A 13,943-nucleotide genomic window follows, 5' to 3' on the forward strand; every position below is an offset into this window, starting at 1 on the left:
CAAGAAGGCTTGATGTAAACAAACTCAGACTACCTCTAATGGAGGCATTGATGATGTTTAAATTCATAAGTGCTTCCCTTTGGGGTTGCCTTGGTTCTGTGAGGTCATCTTTTACATTTGTCACTGTTATTTAATTAATTAGAACTCAATCTTGATGGAAAGGTATCTTCATTTGTGGTCAAAATAAAGAAAAGCACCAGCCAACTAATCAAATGCAAATGACTTGAATTTAATTTGATGGTGAGCAATGTGTGGAATACCAATGAAACTACCATAATGGCCCAGGACAGAGTTACAACGACCCAGGACAGAATTGTTTTGTTCACATTCCCTATATAAGGTGTTCACAATTCTTGGCAGTCATAGCATACCTACTAGCTGAAGGAGGACACCAGACAGAGCAGTAGGTAAGAGATCAATCTTGGGAAAGTAGAATGTTTAAACTTTTGTCACTATTATTACTTTAACTTTAGCACTGACTTGTCCTTTAAATTCAGTAAGTGCTACTTGTTGGGGTAGTTGTAATTGACCAGTGCACATAATAAGTCATGTTTGATGGAAATAAACTCAATTTAACTCATTTAGCATAGAAGAGTAGTTTTGTATTGACTCGTGCACATACAAAGAACACATTCTCAATGGAAGCAAACCAGCTCAGACTACCTCAAATGGAGGCAGTGATGATGTTTAAATTCATAAGTGCATCTCTTTGGGGTTGTCTTGGCTCTGTATTGTCATCTTCTATCCTTTGTCACTATTATTACTTTAACTTTAGCTCTGACTTGTCCTTTTAATTCAGTAAGTGCTACTTGTTGGGGTAGTTTTAATTGACTAGTGCACCTACCAAGAACTCAACCATGACGGTTAGAATCTCATTCAGATTGCATTCTGTCACTATTATTACTTTAACTTTAGCACTGACTTGTCCTTTAAATTCAGTAAGTGCTACTTGTTGGGGTAGTTTTAACTGACACATAACAAGCACATAACAAGAAGGCTTGATGTAAACAAACTCAGACTACCTCTAATGGAGGCATTGATGATGTTTAAATTCATAAGTGCTTCCCTTTGGGGTTGCCTTGGTTCTGTGAGGTCATCTTTTACATTTGTCACTGTTATTTAATTAATTAGAACTCAATCTTGATGGAAATAGACTTTGGTATCTTCATTTGTGGTCAAAATAAAGAAAAGCACCAGCCAACTAATCAAATGCAAATGACTTGAATTTAATTTGATGGTGAGCAATGTGTGAAGTACCAATGAAACTACCATAATGGCCCAGGACAGAGTTACAACGACCCAGGACAGAATTGTTTTGTTCACATTCCCTATATAAGGTGTTCACAATTCTTGGCAGTCATAGCATACCTACTAGCTGAAGGAGGACACCAGACAGAGCAGTATGTAAGAGATCAATCTTGGGAAAGTAGAATGTTTAAACTTTTGTCACTATTATTACTTTAACTTTAGCACTGACTTGTCCTTTTAATTCAGTAAGTGCTACTTGTTGGGGTAGTTGTAATTGACCAGTGCACATAATAAGTCATGTTTGATGGAAATAAACTCAATTTAACTCATTTAGCATAGAAGAGTAGTTTTGTATTGACTCGTGCACATACAAAGAACACATTCTCAATGGAAGCAAACAAGCCCAGACTACCTCAAATGGAGGCAGTGATGATGTTTAAATTCATAAGTGCATCTCTTTGGGGTTGTCTTGGCTCTGTATTGTCATCTTCTATCCTTTGTCACTATTATTACTTTAACCTTAGCACTGACTTGTCCTTTTAATTCAGTAAGTGCTACTTGTTGGGGTAGTTTTAATTGACTAGTGCACCTACCAAGAACTCAACCATGACGGTTAGAATCTCATTCAGATTGCATTCTGTCACTATTATTACTTTAACTTTAGCACTGACTTGTCCTTTAAATTCAGTAAGTGCTACTTGTTGGGGTAGTTTTAACTGACACATAACAAGCACACAACAAGAAGGCTTGATGTAAACAAACTCAGACTACCTCTAATGGAGGCATTGATGATGTTTAAATTCATAAGTGCTTCCCTTTGGGGTTGCCTTGGTTCTGTGAGGTCATCTTTTACATTTGTCACTGTTATTTAATTAATTAGAACTCAATCTTGATGGAAAGGTATCTTCATTTGTGGTCAAAATAAAGAAAAGCACCAGCCAACTAATCAAATGCAAATGACTTGAATTTAATTTGATGGTGAGCAATGTGTGGAATACCAATGAAACTACCATAATGGCCCAGGACAGAGTTACAACGACCCAGGGCAGAATTGTTTTGTTCACATTCCCTATATAAGGTGTTCACAATTCTTGGCAGTCATAGCATACCTACTAGCTGAAGGAGGACACCAGACAGAGCAGTAGGTAAGAGATCATTCTTGGGAAAGTAGAATGTTAAAACTTTTGTCACTATTATTACTTTAACTTTAGCACTGACTTGTCCTTTAAATTCAGTAAGTGCTACTTGTTGGGGTAGTTGTAATTGACCAGTGCACATAATAAGTCATGTTTGATGGAAATAAACTCAATTTAACTCATTTAGCATAGAAGAGTAGTTTTGTATTGACTCATGCACATACAAAGAACACATTCTCAATGGAAGCAAACCAGCTCAGACTACCTCAAATGGAGGCAGTGATGATGTTTAAATTCATAAGTGCATCTCTTTGGGGTTGTCTTGGCTCTGTATTGTCATCTTCTATCCTTTGTCACTATTAATACTTTAACTTTAGCACTGACTTGTCCTTTTAATTCAGTAAGTGCTACTTGTTGGGGTAGTTTTAACTGACACATAACAAGCACACAACAAGAAGGCTTGATGTAAACAAACTCAGACTACCTCTAATGGAGGCATTGATGATGTTTAAATTCATAAGTGCTTCCCTTTGGGGTTGCCTTGGTTCTGTGAGGTCATCTTTTACATTTGTCACTGTTATTTAATTAATTAGAACTCAATCTTGATGGAAAGGTATCTTCATTTGTGGTCAAAATAAAGAAAGCACCAGCCAACTAATCAAATGCAAATGACTTGAATTTAATTTGATGGTGAGCAATGTGTGGAATACCAATGAAACTACCATAATGGCCCAGGACAGAGTTACAACGACCCAGGACAGAATTGTTTTGTTCACATTCCCTATATAAGGTGTTCACAATTCTTGGCAGTCATAGCATACCTACTAGCTGAAGGAGGACACCAGACAGAGCAGTAGGTAAGAGATCAATCTTGGGAAAGTAGAATGTTTAAACTTTTGTCACTATTATTACTTTAACTTTAGCACTGACTTGTCCTTTTAATTCAGTAAGTGCTACTTGTTGGGGTAGTTGTAATTGACCAGTGCACATAATAAGTCATGTTTGATGGAAATAAACTCAATTTAACTCATTTAGCATAGAAGAGTAGTTTTGTATTGACTCGTGCACATACAAAGAACACATTCTCAATGGAAGCAAACAAGCCCAGACTACCTCAAATGGAGGCAGTGATGATGTTTAAATTCATAAGTGCATCTCTTTGGGGTTGTCTTGGCTCTGTATTGTCATCTTCTATCCTTTGTCACTATTATTACTTTAACCTTAGCACTGACTTGTCCTTTTAATTCAGTAAGTGCTACTTGTTGGGGTAGTTTTAATTGACTAGTGCACCTACCAAGAACTCAACCATGACGGTTAGAATCTCATTCAGATTGCATTCTGTCACTATTATTACTTTAACTTTAGCACTGACTTGTCCTTTAAATTCAGTAAGTGCTACTTGTTGGGGTAGTTTTAACTGACACATAACAAGCACACAACAAGAAGGCTTGATGTAAACAAACTCAGACTACCTCTAATGGAGGCATTGATGATGTTTAAATTCATAAGTGCTTCCCTTTGGGGTTGCCTTGGTTCTGTGAGGTCATCTTTTACATTTGTCACTGTTATTTAATTAATTAGAACTCAATCTTGATGGAAAGGTATCTTCATTTGTGGTCAAAATAAAGAAAAGCACCAGCCAACTAATCAAATGCAAATGACTTGAATTTAATTTGATGGTGAGCAATGTGTGGAATACCAATGAAACTACCATAATGGCCCAGGACAGAGTTACAACGACCCAGGACAGAATTGTTTTGTTCACATTCCCTATATAAGGTGTTCACAATTCTTGGCAGTCATAGCATACCTACTAGCTGAAGGAGGACACCAGACAGAGCAGTAGGTAAGAGATCATTATTGGGAAAGTAGAATGTTAACTTTTGTCACTATTATTACTTTAACTTTAGCACTGACTTGTCCTTTAAATTCAGTAAGTGCTACTTGTTGGGGTAGTTGTAATTGACCAGTGCACATAATAAGTCATGTTTGATGGAAATAAACTCAATTTAACTCATTTAGCATAGAAGAGTAGTTTTGTATTGACTCATGCACATACAAAGAACACATTCTCAATGGAAGCAAACCAGCTCAGACTACCTCAAATGGAGGCAGTGATGATGTTTAAATTCATAAGTGCATCTCTTTGGGGTTGTCTTGGCTCTGTATTGTCATCTTCTATCCTTTGTCACTATTATTACTTTAACTTTAGCACTGACTTGTCCTTTTAATTCAGTAAGTGCTACTTGTTGGGGTAGTTTTAATTGACTAGTGCACCTACCAAGAACTCAACCATGACGGTTAGAATCTCATTCAGATTGCATTCTGTCACTATTATTACTTTAACTTTAGCACTGACTTGTCCTTTAAATTCAGTAAGAATCAGAATCAGAATCAGAATCAGTTTTATTGTCACATCACAGGTTTACAAGGTAAAAAAGTGGGTGAAATTCTTTTTTGTACATCGTTCCCATCGCAACGTTAGTTTCCATAGAAAGAAGAGGGGGGGGGGAGAAGAAGAGGGGGGGGAGAAGAAGAGGGTGGGGGGCAGGTGGGAAGGAGATCAAAAACAAGAGAGCAACAGAAGGCCAGACAAGTTTGTCGGGGTAGTTTTAACTTTAACTTGATGTAAACAAACTCAGACTACCTCTAATGGAGGCATTGATGATGTTTAAATTCATAAGTGCTTCCCTTTGGGGTTGCCTTGGTTCTGTGAGGTCATCTTTTACATTTGTCACTGTTATTTAATTAATTAGAACTCAATCTTGATGGAAATAGACTTTGGTATCTTCATTTGTGGTCAAAATAAAGAAAAGCACCAGCCAACTAATCAAATGCAAATGACTTGAATTTAATTTGATGGTGAGCAATGTGTGAAGTACCAATGAAACTACCATAATGGCCCAGGACAGAGTTACAACGACCCAGGACAGAATTGTTTTGTTCACATTCCCTATATAAGGTGTTCACAATTCTTGGCAGTCATAGCATACCTACTAGCTGAAGGAGGACACCAGACAGAGCAGTATGTAAGAGATCAATCTTGGGAAAGTAGAATGTTTAAACTTTTGTCACTATTATTACTTTAACTTTAGCACTGACTTGTCCTTTTAATTCAGTAAGTGCTACTTGTTGGGGTAGTTGTAATTGACCAGTGCACATAATAAGTCATGTTTGATGGAAATAAACTCAATTTAACTCATTTAGCATAGAAGAGTAGTTTTGTATTGACTCGTGCACATACAAAGAACACATTCTCAATGGAAGCAAACAAGCCCAGACTACCTCAAATGGAGGCAGTGATGATGTTTAAATTCATAAGTGCATCTCTTTGGGGTTGTCTTGGCTCTGTATTGTCATCTTCTATCCTTTGTCACTATTATTACTTTAACCTTAGCACTGACTTGTCCTTTTAATTCAGTAAGTGCTACTTGTTGGGGTAGTTTTAATTGACTAGTGCACCTACCAAGAACTCAACCATGACGGTTAGAATCTCATTCAGATTGCATTCTGTCACTATTATTACTTTAACTTTAGCACTGACTTGTCCTTTAAATTCAGTAAGTGCTACTTGTTGGGGTAGTTTTAACTGACACATAACAAGCACACAACAAGAAGGCTTGATGTAAACAAACTCAGACTACCTCTAATGGAGGCATTGATGATGTTTAAATTCATAAGTGCTTCCCTTTGGGGTTGCCTTGGTTCTGTGAGGTCATCTTTTACATTTGTCACTGTTATTTAATTAATTAGAACTCAATCTTGATGGAAAGGTATCTTCATTTGTGGTCAAAATAAAGAAAAGCACCAGCCAACTAATCAAATGCAAATGACTTGAATTTAATTTGATGGTGAGCAATGTGTGGAATACCAATGAAACTACCATAATGGCCCAGGACAGAGTTACAACGACCCAGGACAGAATTGTTTTGTTCACATTCCCTATATAAGGTGTTCACAATTCTTGGCAGTCATAGCATACCTACTAGCTGAAGGAGGACACCAGACAGAGCAGTAGGTAAGAGATCAATCTTGGGAAAGTAGAATGTTAAAACTCACTATTATTACTTTAACTTTAGCACTGACTTGTCCTTTAAATTCAGTAAGTGCTACTTGTTGGGGTAGTTGTAATTGACCAGTGCACATAATAAGTCATGTTTGATGGAAATAAACTCAATTTAACTCATTTAGCATAGAAGAGTAGTTTTGTATTGACTCGTGCACATACAAAGAACACATTCTCAATGGAAGCAAACCAGCTCAGACTACCTCAAATGGAGGCAGTGATGATGTTTAAATTCATAAGTGCATCTCTTTGGGGTTGTCTTGGCTCTGTATTGTCATCTTCTATCCTTTGTCACTATTATTACTTTAACTTTAGCACTGACTTGTCCTTTTAATTCAGTAAGTGCTACTTGTTGGGGTAGTTTTAATTGACTAGTGCACCTACCAAGAACTCAACCATGACGGTTAGAATCTCATTCAGATTGCATTCTGTCACTATTATTACTTTAACTTTAGCACTGACTTGTCCTTTAAATTCAGTAAGTGCTACTTGTTGGGGTAGTTTTAACTGACACATAACAAGCACATAACAAGAAGGCTTGATGTAAACAAACTCAGACTACCTCTAATGGAGGCATTGATGATGTTTAAATTCATAAGTGCTTCCCTTTGGGGTTGCCTTGGTTCTGTGAGGTCATCTTTTACATTTGTCACTGTTATTTAATTAATTAGAACTCAATCTTGATGGAAATAGACTTTGGTATCTTCATTTGTGGTCAAAATAAAGAAAAGCACCAGCCAACTAATCAAATGCAAATGACTTGAATTTAATTTGATGGTGAGCAATGTGTGAAGTACCAATGAAACTACCATAATGGCCCAGGACAGAGTTACAACGACCCAGGACAGAATTGTTTTGTTCACATTCCCTATATAAGGTGTTCACAATTCTTGGCAGTCATAGCATACCTACTAGCTGAAGGAGGACACCAGACAGAGCAGTATGTAAGAGATCAATCTTGGGAAAGTAGAATGTTTAAACTTTTGTCACTATTATTACTTTAACTTTAGCACTGACTTGTCCTTTTAATTCAGTAAGTGCTACTTGTTGGGGTAGTTGTAATTGACCAGTGCACATAATAAGTCATGTTTGATGGAAATAAACTCAATTTAACTCATTTAGCATAGAAGAGTAGTTTTGTATTGACTCGTGCACATACAAAGAACACATTCTCAATGGAAGCAAACAAGCCCAGACTACCTCAAATGGAGGCAGTGATGATGTTTAAATTCATAAGTGCATCTCTTTGGGGTTGTCTTGGCTCTGTATTGTCATCTTCTATCCTTTGTCACTATTATTACTTTAACCTTAGCACTGACTTGTCCTTTTAATTCAGTAAGTGCTACTTGTTGGGGTAGTTTTAATTGACTAGTGCACCTACCAAGAACTCAACCATGACGGTTAGAATCTCATTCAGATTGCATTCTGTCACTATTATTACTTTAACTTTAGCACTGACTTGTCCTTTAAATTCAGTAAGTGCTACTTGTTGGGGTAGTTTTAACTGACACATAACAAGCACATAACAAGAAGGCTTGATGTAAACAAACTCAGACTACCTCTAATGGAGGCATTGATGATGTTTAAATTCATAAGTGCTTCCCTTTGGGGTTGCCTTGGTTCTGTGAGGTCATCTTTTACATTTGTCACTGTTATTTAATTAATTAGAACTCAATCTTGATGGAAATAGACTTTGGTATCTTCATTTGTGGTCAAAATAAAGAAAAGCACCAGCCAACTAATCAAATGCAAATGACTTGAATTTAATTTGATGGTGAGCAATGTGTGAAGTACCAATGAAACTACCATAATGGCCCAGGACAGAGTTACAACGACCCAGGACAGAATTGTTTTGTTCACATTCCCTATATAAGGTGTTCACAATTCTTGGCAGTCATAGCATACCTACTAGCTGAAGGAGGACACCAGACAGAGCAGTATGTAAGAGATCAATCTTGGGAAAGTAGAATGTTTAAACTTTTGTCACTATTATTACTTTAACTTTAGCACTGACTTGTCCTTTTAATTCAGTAAGTGCTACTTGTTGGGGTAGTTGTAATTGACCAGTGCACATAATAAGTCATGTTTGATGGAAATAAACTCAATTTAACTCATTTAGCATAGAAGAGTAGTTTTGTATTGACTCGTGCACATACAAAGAACACATTCTCAATGGAAGCAAACAAGCCCAGACTACCTCAAATGGAGGCAGTGATGATGTTTAAATTCATAAGTGCATCTCTTTGGGGTTGTCTTGGCTCTGTATTGTCATCTTCTATCCTTTGTCACTATTATTACTTTAACCTTAGCACTGACTTGTCCTTTTAATTCAGTAAGTGCTACTTGTTGGGGTAGTTTTAATTGACTAGTGCACCTACCAAGAACTCAACCATGACGGTTAGAATCTCATTCAGATTGCATTCTGTCACTATTATTACTTTAACTTTAGCACTGACTTGTCCTTTAAATTCAGTAAGTGCTACTTGTTGGGGTAGTTTTAACTGACACATAACAAGCACACAACAAGAAGGCTTGATGTAAACAAACTCAGACTACCTCTAATGGAGGCATTGATGATGTTTAAATTCATAAGTGCTTCCCTTTGGGGTTGCCTTGGTTCTGTGAGGTCATCTTTTACATTTGTCACTGTTATTTAATTAATTAGAACTCAATCTTGATGGAAAGGTATCTTCATTTGTGGTCAAAATAAAGAAAAGCACCAGCCAACTAATCAAATGCAAATGACTTGAATTTAATTTGATGGTGAGCAATGTGTGGAATACCAATGAAACTACCATAATGGCCCAGGACAGAGTTACAACGACCCAGGACAGAATTGTTTTGTTCACATTCCCTATATAAGGTGTTCACAATTCTTGGCAGTCATAGCATACCTACTAGCTGAAGGAGGACACCAGACAGAGCAGTAGGTAAGAGATCATTCTTGGGAAAGTAGAATGTTAAAACTTTTGTCACTATTATTACTTTAACTTTAGCACTGACTTGTCCTTTAAATTCAGTAAGTGCTACTTGTTGGGGTAGTTGTAATTGACCAGTGCACATAATAAGTCATGTTTGATGGAAATAAACTCAATTTAACTCATTTAGCATAGAAGAGTAGTTTTGTATTGACTCATGCACATACAAAGAACACATTCTCAATGGAAGCAAACCAGCTCAGACTACCTCAAATGGAGGCAGTGATGATGTTTAAATTCATAAGTGCATCTCTTTGGGGTTGTCTTGGCTCTGTATTGTCATCTTCTATCCTTTGTCACTATTATTACTTTAACTTTAGCACTGACTTGTCCTTTTAATTCAGTAAGTGCTACTTGTTGGGGTAGTTTTAACTGACACATAACAAGCACACAACAAGAAGGCTTGATGTAAACAAACTCAGACTACCTCTAATGGAGGCATTGATGATGTTTAAATTCATAAGTGCTTCCCTTTGGGGTTGCCTTGGTTCTGTGAGGTCATCTTTTACATTTGTCACTGTTATTTAATTAATTAGAACTCAATCTTGATGGAAAGGTATCTTCATTTGTGGTCAAAATAAAGAAAAGCACCAGCCAACTAATCAAATGCAAATGACTTGAATTTAATTTGATGGTGAGCAATGTGTGGAATACCAATGAAACTACCATAATGGCCCAGGACAGAGTTACAACGACCCAGGACAGAATTGTTTTGTTCACATTCCCTATATAAGGTGTTCACAATTCTTGGCAGTCATAGCATACCTACTAGCTGAAGGAGGACACCAGACAGAGCAGTAGGTAAGAGATCAATCTTGGGAAAGTAGAATGTTTAAACTTTTGTCACTATTATTACTTTAACTTTAGCACTGACTTGTCCTTTTAATTCAGTAAGTGCTACTTGTTGGGGTAGTTGTAATTGACCAGTGCACATAATAAGTCATGTTTGATGGAAATAAACTCAATTTAACTCATTTAGCATAGAAGAGTAGTTTTGTATTGACTCGTGCACATACAAAGAACACATTCTCAATGGAAGCAAACAAGCCCAGACTACCTCAAATGGAGGCAGTGATGATGTTTAAATTCATAAGTGCATCTCTTTGGGGTTGTCTTGGCTCTGTATTGTCATCTTCTATCCTTTGTCACTATTATTACTTTAACCTTAGCACTGACTTGTCCTTTTAATTCAGTAAGTGCTACTTGTTGGGGTAGTTTTAATTGACTAGTGCACCTACCAAGAACTCAACCATGACGGTTAGAATCTCATTCAGATTGCATTCTGTCACTATTATTACTTTAACTTTAGCACTGACTTGTCCTTTAAATTCAGTAAGTGCTACTTGTTGGGGTAGTTTTAACTGACACATAACAAGCACACAACAAGAAGGCTTGATGTAAACAAACTCAGACTACCTCTAATGGAGGCATTGATGATGTTTAAATTCATAAGTGCTTCCCTTTGGGGTTGCCTTGGTTCTGTGAGGTCATCTTTTACATTTGTCACTGTTATTTAATTAATTAGAACTCAATCTTGATGGAAAGGTATCTTCATTTGTGGTCAAAATAAAGAAAAGCACCAGCCAACTAATCAAATGCAAATGACTTGAATTTAATTTGATGGTGAGCAATGTGTGGAATACCAATGAAACTACCATAATGGCCCAGGACAGAGTTACAACGACCCAGGACAGAATTGTTTTGTTCACATTCCCTATATAAGGTGTTCACAATTCTTGGCAGTCATAGCATACCTACTAGCTGAAGGAGGACACCAGACAGAGCAGTAGGTAAGAGATCATTCTTGGGAAAGTAGAATGTTAAAACTTTTGTCACTATTATTACTTTAACTTTAGCACTGACTTGTCCTTTAAATTCAGTAAGTGCTACTTGTTGGGGTAGTTGTAATTGACCAGTGCACATAATAAGTCATGTTTGATGGAAATAAACTCAATTTAACTCATTTAGCATAGAAGAGTAGTTTTGTATTGACTCATGCACATACAAAGAACACATTCTCAATGGAAGCAAACCAGCTCAGACTACCTCAAATGGAGGCAGTGATGATGTTTAAATTCATAAGTGCATCTCTTTGGGGTTGTCTTGGCTCTGTATTGTCATCTTCTATCCTTTGTCACTATTATTACTTTAACTTTAGCACTGACTTGTCCTTTTAATTCAGTAAGTGCTACTTGTTGGGGTAGTTTTAATTGACTAGTGCACCTACCAAGAACTCAACCATGACGGTTAGAATCTCATTCAGATTGCATTCTGTCACTATTATTACTTTAACTTTAGCACTGACTTGTCCTTTAAATTCAGTAAGTGCTACTTGTCGGGGTAGTTTTAACTGACACATAACAAGCACATAACAAGAAGGCTTGATGTAAACAAACTCAGACTACCTCTAATGGAGGCATTGATGATGTTTAAATTCATAAGTGCTTCCCTTTGGGGTTGCCTTGGTTCTGTGAGGTCATCTTTTACATTTGTCACTGTTATTTAATTAATTAGAACTCAATCTTGATGGAAATAGACTTTGGTATCTTCATTTGTGGTCAAAATAAAGAAAAGCACCAGCCAACTAATCAAATGCAAATGACTTGAATTTAATTTGATGGTGAGCAATGTGTGAAGTACCAATGAAACTACCATAATGGCCCAGGACAGAGTTACAACGACCCAGGACAGAATTGTTTTGTTCACATTCCCTATATAAGGTGTTCACAATTCTTGGCAGTCATAGCATACCTACTAGCTGAAGGAGGACACCAGACAGAGCAGTATGTAAGAGATCAATCTTGGGAAAGTAGAATGTTTAAACTTTTGTCACTATTATTACTTTAACTTTAGCACTGACTTGTCCTTTTAATTCAGTAAGTGCTACTTGTTGGGGTAGTTGTAATTGACCAGTGCACATAATAAGTCATGTTTGATGGAAATAAACTCAATTTAACTCATTTAGCATAGAAGAGTAGTTTTGTATTGACTCGTGCACATACAAAGAACACATTCTCAATGGAAGCAAACAAGCCCAGACTACCTCAAATGGAGGCAGTGATGATGTTTAAATTCATAAGTGCATCTCTTTGGGGTTGTCTTGGCTCTGTATTGTCATCTTCTATCCTTTGTCACTATTATTACTTTAACCTTAGCACTGACTTGTCCTTTTAATTCAGTAAGTGCTACTTGTTGGGGTAGTTTTAATTGACTAGTGCACCTACCAAGAACTCAACCATGACGGTTAGAATCTCATTCAGATTGCATTCTGTCACTATTATTACTTTAACTTTAGCACTGACTTGTCCTTTAAATTCAGTAAGTGCTACTTGTTGGGGTAGTTTTAACTGACACATAACAAGCACACAACAAGAAGGCTTGATGTAAACAAACTCAGACTACCTCTAATGGAGGCATTGATGATGTTTAAATTCATAAGTGCTTCCCTTTGGGGTTGCCTTGGTTCTGTGAGGTCATCTTTTACATTTGTCACTGTTATTTAATTAATTAGAACTCAATCTTGATGGAACGGTATCTTCATTTGTGGTCAAAATAAAGAAAAGCACCAGCCAACTAATCAAATGCAAATGACTTGAATTTAATTTGATGGTGAGCAATGTGTGGAATACCAATGAAACTACCATAATGGCCCAGGACAGAGTTACAACGACCCAGGACAGAATTGTTTTGTTCACATTCCCTATATAAGGTGTTCACAATTCTTGGCAGTCATAGCATACCTACTAGCTGAAGGAGGACACCAGACAGAGCAGTAGGTAAGAGATCATTCTTGGGAAAGTAGAATGTTAAAACTGGTCAAACTTGTAATTGACCAGTGCACATAATAAGTCATGTTTGATGGAAATAAACTCAATTTAACTCATTTAGCATAGAAGAGTAGTTTTGTATTGACTCATGCACATACAAAGAACACATTCTCAATGGAAGCAAACCAGCTCAGACTACCTCAAATGGAGGCAGTGATGATGTTTAAATTCATAAGTGCATCTCTTTGGGGTTGTCTTGGCTCTGTATTGTCATCTTCTATCCTTTGTCACTATTATTACTTTAACTTTAGCACTGACTTGTCCTTTTAATTCAGTAAGTGCTACTTGTTGGGGTAGTTTTAATTGACTAGTGCACCTACCAAGAACTCAACCATGACGGTTAGAATCTCATTCAGATTGCATTCTGTCACTATTATTACTTTAACTTTAGCACTGACTTGTCCTTTAAATTCAGTAAGTGCTACTTGTCGGGGTAGTTTTAACTGACACATAACAAGCACATAACAAGAAGGCTTGATGTAAACAAACTCAGACTACCTCTAATGGAGGCATTGATGATGTTTAAATTCATAAGTGCTTCCCTTTGGGGTTGCCTTGGTTCTGTGAGGTCATCTTTTACATTTGTCACTGTTATTTAATTAATTAGAACTCAATCTTGATGGAAATAGACTTTGGTATCTTCATTTGTGGTCAAAATAAAGAAAAGCACCAGCCAACTAATCAAATG

Source organism: Gymnoscopelus braueri (genome assembly GCF_963280865.1).
Source record: "Gymnoscopelus braueri genome assembly, chromosome: 15".
In the NCBI taxonomy this organism is placed as follows: domain Eukaryota; kingdom Metazoa; phylum Chordata; class Actinopteri; order Myctophiformes; family Myctophidae; genus Gymnoscopelus; species Gymnoscopelus braueri.